The sequence below is a fragment of the Aegilops tauschii genome, chromosome 6, assembly GCF_002575655.3.
Source record: "Aegilops tauschii subsp. strangulata cultivar AL8/78 chromosome 6, Aet v6.0, whole genome shotgun sequence".
Classification (NCBI taxonomy): Eukaryota; Viridiplantae; Streptophyta; class Magnoliopsida; order Poales; family Poaceae; genus Aegilops; species Aegilops tauschii.
In genome coordinates this window covers 126,364,025-126,375,888 of record NC_053040.3, presented here as the reverse complement: position 1 = coordinate 126,375,888, position 11,864 = coordinate 126,364,025, and positions in this window count along the sequence as shown.

The following is an 11,864-nucleotide window of genomic DNA, read 5'->3' as shown; positions in this document are numbered from 1 at the left end:
GACCAGATGGCGCAGTGGGCCGAGCTGCATAGGATGTCTGGATTAGTCATGAGGGATGTCATAGTCCGGCTGTGGCCAGCCGAACCCATCCCAAGCAGCTATTTTGGCCTGGTGTAGCGACTTGTTGTCGCGCTGCCCCGTATTGACGCGGTTAAGCAGTCGTCATGTATAGAAGGTGCGCGGCTGGCCTTTACCCGTGTCAAGATGCACCGGGCGAAAATGAAGGCCGCCATCATGGCAGTTGAGGGTCCGCCCGGAGGCAAGGACCATCGCATGCCGGAGCACTATTTTGAAGACGTCCTGGAGGGTGCCCGCTTGATAGAGGGCCAGTTCTCGAAGGACATCATATTCAAGTGAATGTATCTGAACTGCGCAGGCGTTGTATAAGCCAAAGCTTTGTAATATATTTATGTTGTTTATCTTAAAGTGTTTTTCCTCCTGTGCGGCTGTTTTTTTCCCTGAGAGTTTGCCAGTCATCGGCTTCAGCCCCCACGTAGATACTACAGGGGTGTTCGGGGTAGCACATAACAACACTTGACCCAACGTCTTGGTCCGTGAAGGAGGTGTTAATGCGGAGAACCAGGCAATCAGGCTATGCGGCTTTATCACTCTCACTTAGCCATAGGAGTTTAACAATGGGACTGTAAGATAGCCCCTGGTGCTTGTGCGGCTATCCGAACTTTGGATGCCTTAAGCGCATGACTGGAAAGAGCCAGTTCTTCGTGTAACACGGAAGAAATCACTAGAGATTTAGTAGGTCGCCGAATTTCTGACCAGCTCTCGCCGCATGATGACAGTCAGTTTTCGGCTTTCTCTACTGAGGTGTTTGACCGGACAAACCAAAAACACAATCGCAGTAGTTCTCCCTTTACTACCTTAGCCAAACAAGCGGAACGTAAGGTGGTAATCATAGGAGCCGGGCAACCCAACTTTGACCAAAGACATGATTCGGAGCCGATGCATATAGTGCCATATTCAGGACGCCGAAGCATACTATAAAAGTGTTCGGACTTATTTTGTTTGAAAAATATACGTGGCCAGATAGAGCCCCTGGTGATTTGAATCGTGCCGAGGTATGTACGACAATCTGACATAAAGAGGGAATACAGATTAGGAAATAAACCAATACCGAACAGGGTTGGGCGAAACTGTTTCCATTATAGTCTGATTGATACGTCAAAACATATTTTTACAGAGGATGCGATAAGCATCGAGGCTATTTTACATGCCGAGCACAAGGGAAAGCTATATACAGGTCTTAAAAGGAAAAGATGATCTTGAAGATCCTTTGGATACTCTGCCGCACGTGTGCGCTGCTTTTTGCCATGGTGTATGATCCTTTGAGAGGATCAACGATTGAGTATACATAAGGGGCCTGGAAAAAGGGGCCCTTGGTACCATCGAAAGGTGATGTGGGTTGTAAAGAACCTGAAAAATAAAAATAAGAAGGAGAAAAAGAAGAATATGAGGGTCCGGATAGGGTCGAGCCGTATTGTGGACCTTATTTTTAGTCGGCCTCCGTCCTTGCCCATGATATCTTTAGTGCGTATTTATGTACGCGCGGTATGTATGTCGCTATCAGTTTGGGACTTTGACGGAGGCTGAATTCCTAATCTAGCTCTGGACGAGCCGGACTTCCTTTCTGCAGGGTAGACCGGACTCGTTTGACAGTGTCCGGGGGCTTGACTGCCGATGTAGTATTCGGTTTAATGAGGCCACCCTGTACTTCGGCTGCGAGGGCCGCGGTATGCTCCTCAATACGGAGGGAGCGCTCCATGTTTCCATTGACTGTTATAACGCCACGTGGTCCAGGCATCTTGAGCTTTAGGTAAGCATAGTGCGGGACTGCATTGAAACGGGCGAAAGCGGTCCGTCCAAGCAGTGCATGATAGCCACTGCGGAAGGGGACGATGTTGAAGATCAGGTCTCCGTTGCAGAAATTATCTGGTGAACCGAAGACTACTTCCAGCATTATGGACCCTGTGCAATAGGCCTCGACGCCGGGTATCACTTCTTTAAAGGTGGTTTTAGTGGGCTTGATTCTTGATGGGTCAATACCCATTTTGCAGACAGTGTCCTGATAAAGCAGGTTGAGACTGCTGCCGCCGTCCATAAGGACTCGCGTAAGGTGGAATCCGTTGATAATTGGATCGAGGACCAATGCTGCCGAACCTCCATGATGGATACTGGTCGGATGGTCTCTGCGATCGAAAGTGATCAGACAGGCTGACCATGGGTTAAATTTTGGGGGGACTGGGTCTATGGCATAGACGTCCCTTAATGTGCTCTTGCGCTCCCGCTTAGGGATATGAGTAACGTATATCATATTCACCGTTTTTACCTTGGGGGCAAATTTCTTCTATCCCCCTGTGTTCGGTGGGTGAGGCTCTTCATCGTCGTCCTTGCTGGGCGGCCCTTTCCACTTATGTTCGGTGTTTAGCTTACCGGCCTGTTTAAAGACCCAACAATTTCTGTTGGTATGATTGGCAGGCTTGTCAGGGGTGCCATGAATCTGGCAAGGCCTATTGAGTATTCTGTCCAAACTGGATGGACCATCTTTGTTTCCTTTGAATGGCTTCTTTCGCTGACCGGGTTTAGAGCCACTGAATCCGGCGTTGACCGTCGTATCTTCGTTGTTGCTTTGACGCTTGTGTTTGTTGCGTCGTGGCTTGCCATTGCCATCTCTGGCTTCAGAGGTGCCAGGGTCGCTGGTGCTGTTGCTTCTACGAGCGAGCCAGCTGTCTTCTCCCGCGCAAAAGTGGGTCATGAGTGCGGTAAGGGCTGCCATGGACTTCGGTTTTTCCTGGCCGAGGTGTCGGGCGAGCCACTCGTCCCGGACGCTGTGTTTAAAGGCCGCGAGGGCTTCGGCGTTTGGACAGTCCACAATTTGGTTCTTTTTAATTAAGAACCTGGACCATAGCTTCCGGGCTGATTCTCCGGGTTGCTGGACTATGTGATTAAGGTCATCGGCGTCTGGGGGCCGAACATAGGTACCTTGGAAGTTATCTCTAAAGGCATCTTCCAAGTCTTCCTAGCTACGAATAGAGTTTTCTGGGAGGCTGTTTAACCAGTGTCGAGCTGGTCCCTTTAATTTTAGCGGGAGGTACTTGATGGCATGGAGATCATCACCATGGGCCATGTGGATCTGGAGAAGAAAATCTTCAATCCATACTGCGGGATCTGTCGTTCCATCATATGATTTGATGTTCACGGGTTTAAACCCTTGTGGGAACTGGTGCTCCATTACTTCGTCAGTGAAGAATAGGGGGTGTGCGGCGCCTCTATATTGGGCGACGTCACGACGCAGTTCGGATGAAGTCTGTATGCGGTTTTCGGCCCGAGTGAGGTTGTGCCTGACGCGCCAGGCCTGATGGCCGTCTTCTCGCATTGGAGCTCGCCCCCTCAATCCATAGATTGATCTGGCTTGGCCTGCTCTATTGTCTAGGTCCTGCCGTAGGTCGTAGGTGTCTTGGAGCCGCTGTCTCTCTGCCTCTACGGCGAGGTGATGCGGGTTGGTGTTCGGCGTAGGTGGCCGCTTTATCTCGTCCACGTGGCGGCCGGTCTGGTTCATCAGCACGGTCGTATCTTGACGGTATGGGCTCAACGGCCTCGTCGTCGAATTGTGGAAGTAGACGACGCTTCAGATAACTCTTTGTGGGACATTGAAGGCCGCACTCTTCGGCAGCCAGGACTTGGGTCCATCTGTCGTTGAGTGTATCCTACTCGGCTTGGAGCTGTTGGTGCTTCTCTTTTAGGCTTCTCGCAGTGGCGATTAGCTGGCGCTTAAAGCGCTCCTGCTCGAGTGGTTCCTCTGGTACGATGAAGTCTTCGTCGCCGAGGCTCACATCGTCCTTGGAGATTGATAGATAGTTACTATCCTCCGAGTCCTCGTTCCCGACTGGATCGTCAGGGTTAACTTGCCCATCCTCCCAATCATCCTATTCGGATGTTGGCTCGATAGGGCCTTCGGGGTCTTCGGCGTTCTCCGGAGTGTTATTATCTCCGGTGCCGGTATTGCTGTCTTTTTCGCAACGAGATTTTGAGCAGCGCCGCTGACGTCGACGCTTTGGAGGTGCTTCAGCAGGCTTATCCTCAACCAGATCCTTCCTGCCGTCGTCGTCATCCTCTTTGGGTGTGTCCACCATATACACGTCATATGTGGAGGTGGCCATCCAACGTCCAGTAAACGGCGGGTCTTGGCCTTGTTTGTCTCCGGCATCGTCGTCCATGCCGTCGATGTCTTCGGAGGCGTAGTCCAGCATGTCCGTTAAGTCTTCTACAGTGGCTATGAAGTGGGTGGTGGGTGGGACGTAAAATTCCCCGCTCTCAGCCCCTAGTCCAGGCTGGGCATAATTCGGAAGTGATTCCTCTGTAATAGCGAGGGATCGCATTAAGTCCAGGGCCTCATTTAAGAGCGAGGTTTGGACGTGGAAGCGAGAGTCCGCGGGGCTGGCCGGGGAGAAAGCCTCCTGGCCATGCCTACTTGGCATGGACTTCGAGAGTTCGGACCTGGAGTCCGGGGGCGAGTCCGGCCTTTCAATGATAGGGGAACCTGGACTGATTCCGAGTTTGCCGTGGACACGATCGCCTTCGGATCCTCGATAATGCGGTTTGCAACGGAGAGTCCGGTGAGCTCCACACTCCCATCTTTGGACCCGATGGTTTGCTCCGGATCTAAGGCCAGAGCGATGGTCGGGGCCGCGAACCCTTTGAAGATCAAGTTGTGACGCCCCCGATTCAATCGTACACTAATCATGCACGCAAACGTGTACGATCAAGATCAGGGACTCACGGGAAGATATCACAACACAAGTCTAAAACATAAATAAGTCATACAAGCATCACAATACAAGCCAGGGGCCTCGAGGGCTCGAATACAAGTGCTCGATCATAGACGAGTCAGCGGAAGCAACAATATCTGAGTACAGACATAAGTTAAACAAGTTTGCCTTAAGAAGGCTAGCACAAACAGGGATACAGATCGAAAGAGGCGCAGGCCTCCTGCCTGGGATCCTCCTAACTACTCCTGGTCGTCGTCAGCGGGCTGCACGTAGTAGTAGGCACCTCCGGTGTAGTAGGAGTCGTCGTCGACGGTGGCGTCTGGCTCCTGGGCTCCGGCATCTGGTTGCGACAACCAGGTAGAAGGGAAAGGGGGAAAAGAGGGAGAAAAGCAACCGTGAGTACTCATCCAAAGTACTCGCAAGCAAGGAGCTACACTACATATGCATGGGTATATGTGTAAAGGGCCATATCGGTGGACTGAACTGCAGAATGCCAGAATAAGAGGGGGATAGCTAATCCTGTCGAAGACTACGCTTCAGGCCACCTCCATCTTGCAGCATGTAGAAGAGAGTAGATGGTAAGTTCACCAAGTAGCATCGCATAGCATAATCCTACCCGGCGATCCCCTCCTCGTCGCCCTGTTAGAGAGCGATCACCGGGTTGTATCTGGCACTTGGAAGGGTGTGTTTTATTAAGTATCTGGTTCTAGTTGTCATAAGGTCAAGGTACAACTCCGGGTCGTCCTTTTACCGAGGGACGCAGCTATTCGAATAGATAAACTTCCCTACAGGGGTGCACCACATAACCCAACACGCTTGATCCCATTTGGCCGGACGCACTTTTCTGGGTCATGCCCGGCCACGGAAGATCAACACGTCGCAGCCCTACCTAGGCACAACAGAGAGGTCGGCACGCCAGTCTAAATCCTATGCATGCAGGGGTCTGGGCCCATTGCACACCTGCACATTGCGTACGCGGCCGGAGAGCAGACCTAGCAACCTCCATTTCAAAGGAAGTCACGTTACGCGGTCCAACCCGACGCGCGCCGCTCATTCGCTGACATCACGAAGGCTTCGGCTGATACCACGACGTCGAGTGCCCATAACTGTTCCCGCGTAGTTGGTTAGTGCGTATAGACCAAATGGCCAGACTCAGATCAAATACCAAGATCTCGTTAAGCATGTTAATTGATGTAACCGCGGACACCGACCAGGGCCAGGCCCACCTCTCACCTAGGCGGTCTCAACCTGCCCTGTCGCTCCGCCACAAAGATCCACCCAGAGGGCCGTCGGGACAAAGGTCCTTTCAGCCCCCAATCCGTGAATCACTCGCGGGTGCTCCACGAGCCGACCCGACTTTAGTCACCACATGTATCATGTATAAAGTACATAGTATATACCCGTGATCACCTCCCTAATGATCACGGCCCGATAGTATAGCATGGCAGACGGACAAGAATGTAGGGCCACTGATGAAACATTAGCATCCTATACTAAGCATGTAGGATTGCAGATAAAGGTAACAACAGTAGTAGCAAGGACAGGCTATGCAGCAGAATAGGATTAACCAAAAACAGTAACATGCTACACTACTCTAATGCAGGCAGTAGAGAGAGAAGGAATAGGCGATATCTGGTGATCAAGGGGGGGCTTGCCTGATTGCTCTGGCAAGAAGGAGGGGTCGTCAACAGCGTAGTCGGATGGGGCACCAGCAGCGGCGTCGCTCTCGTAGTCTACCGGAGAGAAGAGGGGGGAAGAAACAGTAAATACGGAGCAAACAAAGCATCACAAAACATAATGAGGTAATACGCGGTGCTAGGTATGCCCTAACGCGGTATTAGGTGATACCGGCGAAGGGGAGAAACATCCGGGAAAGTATTCCCGGTGTTTCGCGTTTTCGGGCAGACGGACCGGAGGGGGAAAGTTGCGTGTTCATTATGCTACGGACGTGTGGCGGACAAACGGACTGCGTATTCGGATTCGTCTCGTCATTCTGAGCAACTTTCATGTACAAAGTATTTTTATCTGAGCTACGGTTTATTTTATATTAATTTTAAAAGGAATTTATCATTTTCTAGAATTACCAGATTTAATTTAATTCAAAATTAGGATTATGACGTCAGCATGACGTCATCACGACATCAGCAGTCGGCACAGTTGACCATGGTCAACCTGACGTGTGGGGCCGTTCTGTCATAGGCACGTTTCAAATAAATAGGTTCAGTTAGACTAATATGCAATTAGGTTAATTAAACATAATTAATTAGGGTTAATTAACAAGATTAATTAACTATTTGTTTTAATAATTAACATATAGTTTTAAAACCTCTTTTATTTTATTTTATTTTTACAGGGGCGTGGGGCCCAGTGGTCAGCGGCCCAGGCCGTTAGCGGGCGCGGGCGAAAGGGCACCGGGCGGGGCAGACCCGGGCGGCCAGAACATGGGGACGCGGCGGCCGGCGACAGCGACCGTCGCAGAGGCGACGCGACACCGATGGCGACGGGGCCATGCGGTTGCGATGTCGTGCAGGGGCGGCCGCAGTCCGGGGGAGGGCGAGGCCGACGCGGGCTCGAGTAGGGAAGGCGCGAGCGTGAGTGCGCGGTGGCGGGGCAGCAGCCACTGCAGACGGTGAGCGAAGGGGCAGTGAGGCAGGCGCGGAGGTGGACACATGCGGGGGAGGCGGAGCACGTTGAGCTGCGGGCGTGGGCGCGGCCAGAGCGTGGCCTATCCAGAGAGCGGGGCTACGGTGCAGCCGCAGCCGGCCGACGAAGGGCGCGACGAGCGCGGCCCCGAGGCGTGGGCGGGGCGCGTGCGCGGTGCGGCGCGTTCGGCGATGCGGGAGCAGAAGCAGGGGAGAGGAGGCCGGGGGCCTCACCGCGGGAGGTAGGGTACGGGGCAGCGGTGCTCGGGGTGGGGGATGGGGATGAGACGACACAGGGGAGGAGGCGGCCGCAACAGAGGCGGCGTGGTTGGGGCGGAGGAGCTCCGGCGGTCGAGGAGGGACCGGTGTGGCACCGGGCGACGGCGAGGTCCGTGCCCCCGATCCAGATCGGATCGGGGGGGGAAGAGGGAGAGAGCGAGTGGGGGGAGTGCGGGGTGGTGAGTTAGGGTTTCGGGAGGGAGTGGGGGTTATGGGGTAGGGGTTGGGCCGGCCGGTTGGGCCAGGTGGTCACAGCCCAGTGAGGGGGGGCGTTTACTTTCCTTTTGTTTCTGTTCTGTTTTTGATTTGATTTTTCCTTTTTTATTTATTTTTCCTTTACCGTTTCTTTCAAACTTTAACATAGTTCAATTTATAAAATGTCAAAACAGCACCTAAATTTAGTATGTCAAATATACCACTGATTAATTTGCTAACCAAGCTAAAATAGTTTCGTAATTATTTAATATTTAAGAGTATTTAAATAATAGTTTCCGCTACTGTCTTATTCATTTTTGAGTATTTACACATTTTATACAAATGTGGTTTATCCACCATTATTACTTAGGATTTATTTGTCCCATTTTGAACATTTTAGTTTTAATGTTTGAAAACTTTTATTGTTTGCCTTGATTTTGAATTTGAATTTGAATAGTTTTTTAACTAACGCGAGAGTAACAACTGTAATCGAAGTGACGTGGCATCATTAGCAGAGCGTTACTGTAGCTTAATTATCCGGGCGTCACAATTCTCCTCCACTACAAGAAATCTCGTCCCGAGATTTAGGAGCGGGAGTAAGGGGGAAGGGATTTGGTTACGAAATTCTAACGAGTCTTCTCGGCCTAGGTTGCTCTTCTCGAAGAGGTCGATCCATAGCATTGATGTCTTCATTCCTATGCATCAATGCATCATGATGAAATTTTCGTCCTTTCTTCAAGAACTCCATCGTACTTACAAAAGGATAAGGGGGTATTACGGAAGAACGGACCACTACAATGTTTGCTTATCTAGTAGATAACATCAGGGAAGGTGGCGGGAGGTAACCCTCGAATTGAAACTTAAGACATTATCGAGAGCAAGTAAGAAGGTGCAAAATAGAAGTTTCAAGCGCATAGACAATCGTTCGTTGCCTGATACGAAATGTGACAGGCGTTCAGAGCAATGGGGAAGTATTGCGTCTGGTACCAGAATAGATCACTAGGCAGGTGGCCCGTGAATCACATACGAAGTCAAGCACGAGGAATAACTTCGACAACAGGGTGTATAGGAGAGTCAGGTTTCGATCCTGTGGAACTGTGGGTTATGGGCCCACCATGTGGGTTAAAAGTAGGAAGGGCGGTGACGTCTTGTATGACCATGTAGGCAACACATGTCAGCGGATAGCCTGTCAGTTATGTCGGCAACAACGTCGGTACCAAGGGCGAGGGACGAAGAGAACCATCTTCCTGCTCGTTGAACGAGGTGGACCAATAGGCAAAGTTCTCGTCCATCGGTGGTTACCGGAATTTTATCAATCAAAAGTAACAGGGTCTTTCTGACAGAATTGTACACTGAGGTGTTTACAATAGCAGGAGAATATTACTGCTTATATCATATAGATCACAAGAAAGGTTAAACCAAACAATGGAAAGGAAAATATGATTATCAGATTAAACAGAACAATGGAAAGGAAAATGTGTTAAAACACATATTTCAGGGGTATTTCCTTCCCAAGGACAAACAGAGCATGATATCCATGACAGGATATAATGTAGAAAACTCTTTAGGTAAGGGGAGAGAAATTTCATGACATTACCCATACAACGGTGTTTGGATAATTGATAAAGATAATTTGGCATTGTGCTTCAAATGCCTTATTGAAGACCGGAGTACCACAGACATGCTTCAAGATAGTATTGACATGGTCATCGGGTAAAGATCAGACTTTGGATACACAAAGGATCCATCAGGGACAACTTATAGAATAAGTCTTGCAATTTCCTCATGGAAGAATCGATTACCTTGCTAAAAAGGAAATTATAATAATAGGTCCTCGGGCCAGGGGTGCTAGGCATGACATCACCTTACCAGGACATATAGAGACCAATGTTAAAACTCTTAGAAATATGTTCCAACCATCATATCTGACCGAGATTCAGATTTGATTGGTGTCAAGATACTTCAGACTTAGGATGCCTGAGATGAAAAGGTGCAACACAAATTGTCGAGATGACATTGTAAGATTCTCGGGAATTGAACTGTGGGAGCGAGTTCCGAAACAAGAGTTCATCATTAAATCAAGGAGAGGTGAGGAGGTGGCTGATTGACTCAGCGACAATTTGTTGAGATTTCCAAAAGATGGATTTCCACACTTATGTGAACAAGGAGATAACATTTGTCAGATCAAATGATATAAAGAGGTATGCTCAAGGAAAACATACACAGTTAAACATTGGGTGAAAGGTCCACCCAAAATATGGGTTTAGGTAGCATGATCAAAGTTAGAATGGTGATTCGATAACCAATGGTCTAAGAATGAATTATCGACCGTTAACTTCAAAGCAATAGGGTTGCTAGAAGTTTTGAACTCGCGACCAAGGAATGAACGGATATGGCAAGAAGTATCACCTATATCAAGAATTCTTAAGAGGTGGTGAAATTCTCACGACATTCTTGACATAAAAAGATGGTAATACTCCAAGGTAAAGGAGAACAAATGTTGGATAGCAAGGATCTCAAGGTATACACAAAACACGAACAAGTTTGTGTTGAGCGGAAGGCAATAAAATGGTCGATGATAACACAAATCATCGAGGGCAAGGATGGTATTTCACATCATGAATTCAATTGATATCTTGGAAGAGCTTAGAATGCTGATGATGATCACGATGCATTTGTCGAGAGATTTCATGAAGATGTAATCGGTCGGTGACAACATCAAGCCAAGGGAATGGTGAAGCAAAAGGCTCTTATAAACATAGATAAGATGTCATTCGGGATTCAGAGTTGTCTCTCAAGACAAACATTATGATGGTGAAAGTTTGATGTAAGCTTAGAGCATTATCGGGATTGTGTCCCGGGAATGAAGGACATAGGTAGAATGGTCAAGCAGTCAGCCTGACGATGCTGATGTAGTCAATCAGCTAGGAATGACCGATCGAGTACAAAATCATAAGCAATGAAGATTACTAATAGTTGTTGACTCATAGTGCGGACTCGATTCAGTTGTCGGTGTCCTTGAGGGGTTCTATCAATTCAGAATCCGTTGGAAAAAGGAATCGGCAAGAATATTAGTTGATGAAGAACTCATAAGAAGTTATGTAGTTCCGTGGTATCCTCGAGATACCAGAGGGTAATACTCGAAGGCAGATCATAATAGAAACTGAACTGGAGTGTTGACTTGCAAAAGCAGATACTTTAATCTTGTCATAATAGACGAGGCAATGGAATGGTTTCCTTTCAGAGGTATTGAATAAGGTTAGCACGGTTGAAACCATAAATGCAAGGGATCCAATTTACTACACCGGAAGAATTATTCGAATGATTAAATATTCTTGCAAGAAGCTTTCATGATAAGTTCCGCATCGTGTCCATGGGCATGAACACAAGTTCAAGGTCGAATCCCACTTCTTCAATGTATAACCTTCCATTCACCTCCCGTATTTCAAAAATGACATTAGTTGTTGAAAGTTTTACCTGGTGCAATACCAGATAAGTATGACCCGTGAAATCTTCCAGGCTCACACAGATTAGGGAAGGCGTTGGTTCAACCCATCGGGGCATCTTTGGAACATATACCACAAACTTCAGAGTAAATAATACAAGCTCGAAAGTAGCACAAGGTTGAGAAAGTAGAGGATACAATTTACCCAAGGCATTATGTATCTGCGGACGGCTCAGAAGATTATAGAATATGAAGGATGATGTCAGATAAAATCCAACAAAGTATCTGACGATCCATAACAGTGTTAATGTGAGTACCGGCACAATCAAAGGAAGAAACAATGCAAAGGCACTGGATTATAGAAACAACTGACTAATTCAAAGTTCAGATGCAAAGGACTTTATGATTTCCAAATCAAGGGATCAGAAGCAAACGCTCTGATTAAGGATGGATAACTTGAGTAAGCTTAGGGGTACAACCGATGATAATTTGATTGGTTGAGATCCAGCTCATGTTAAAATG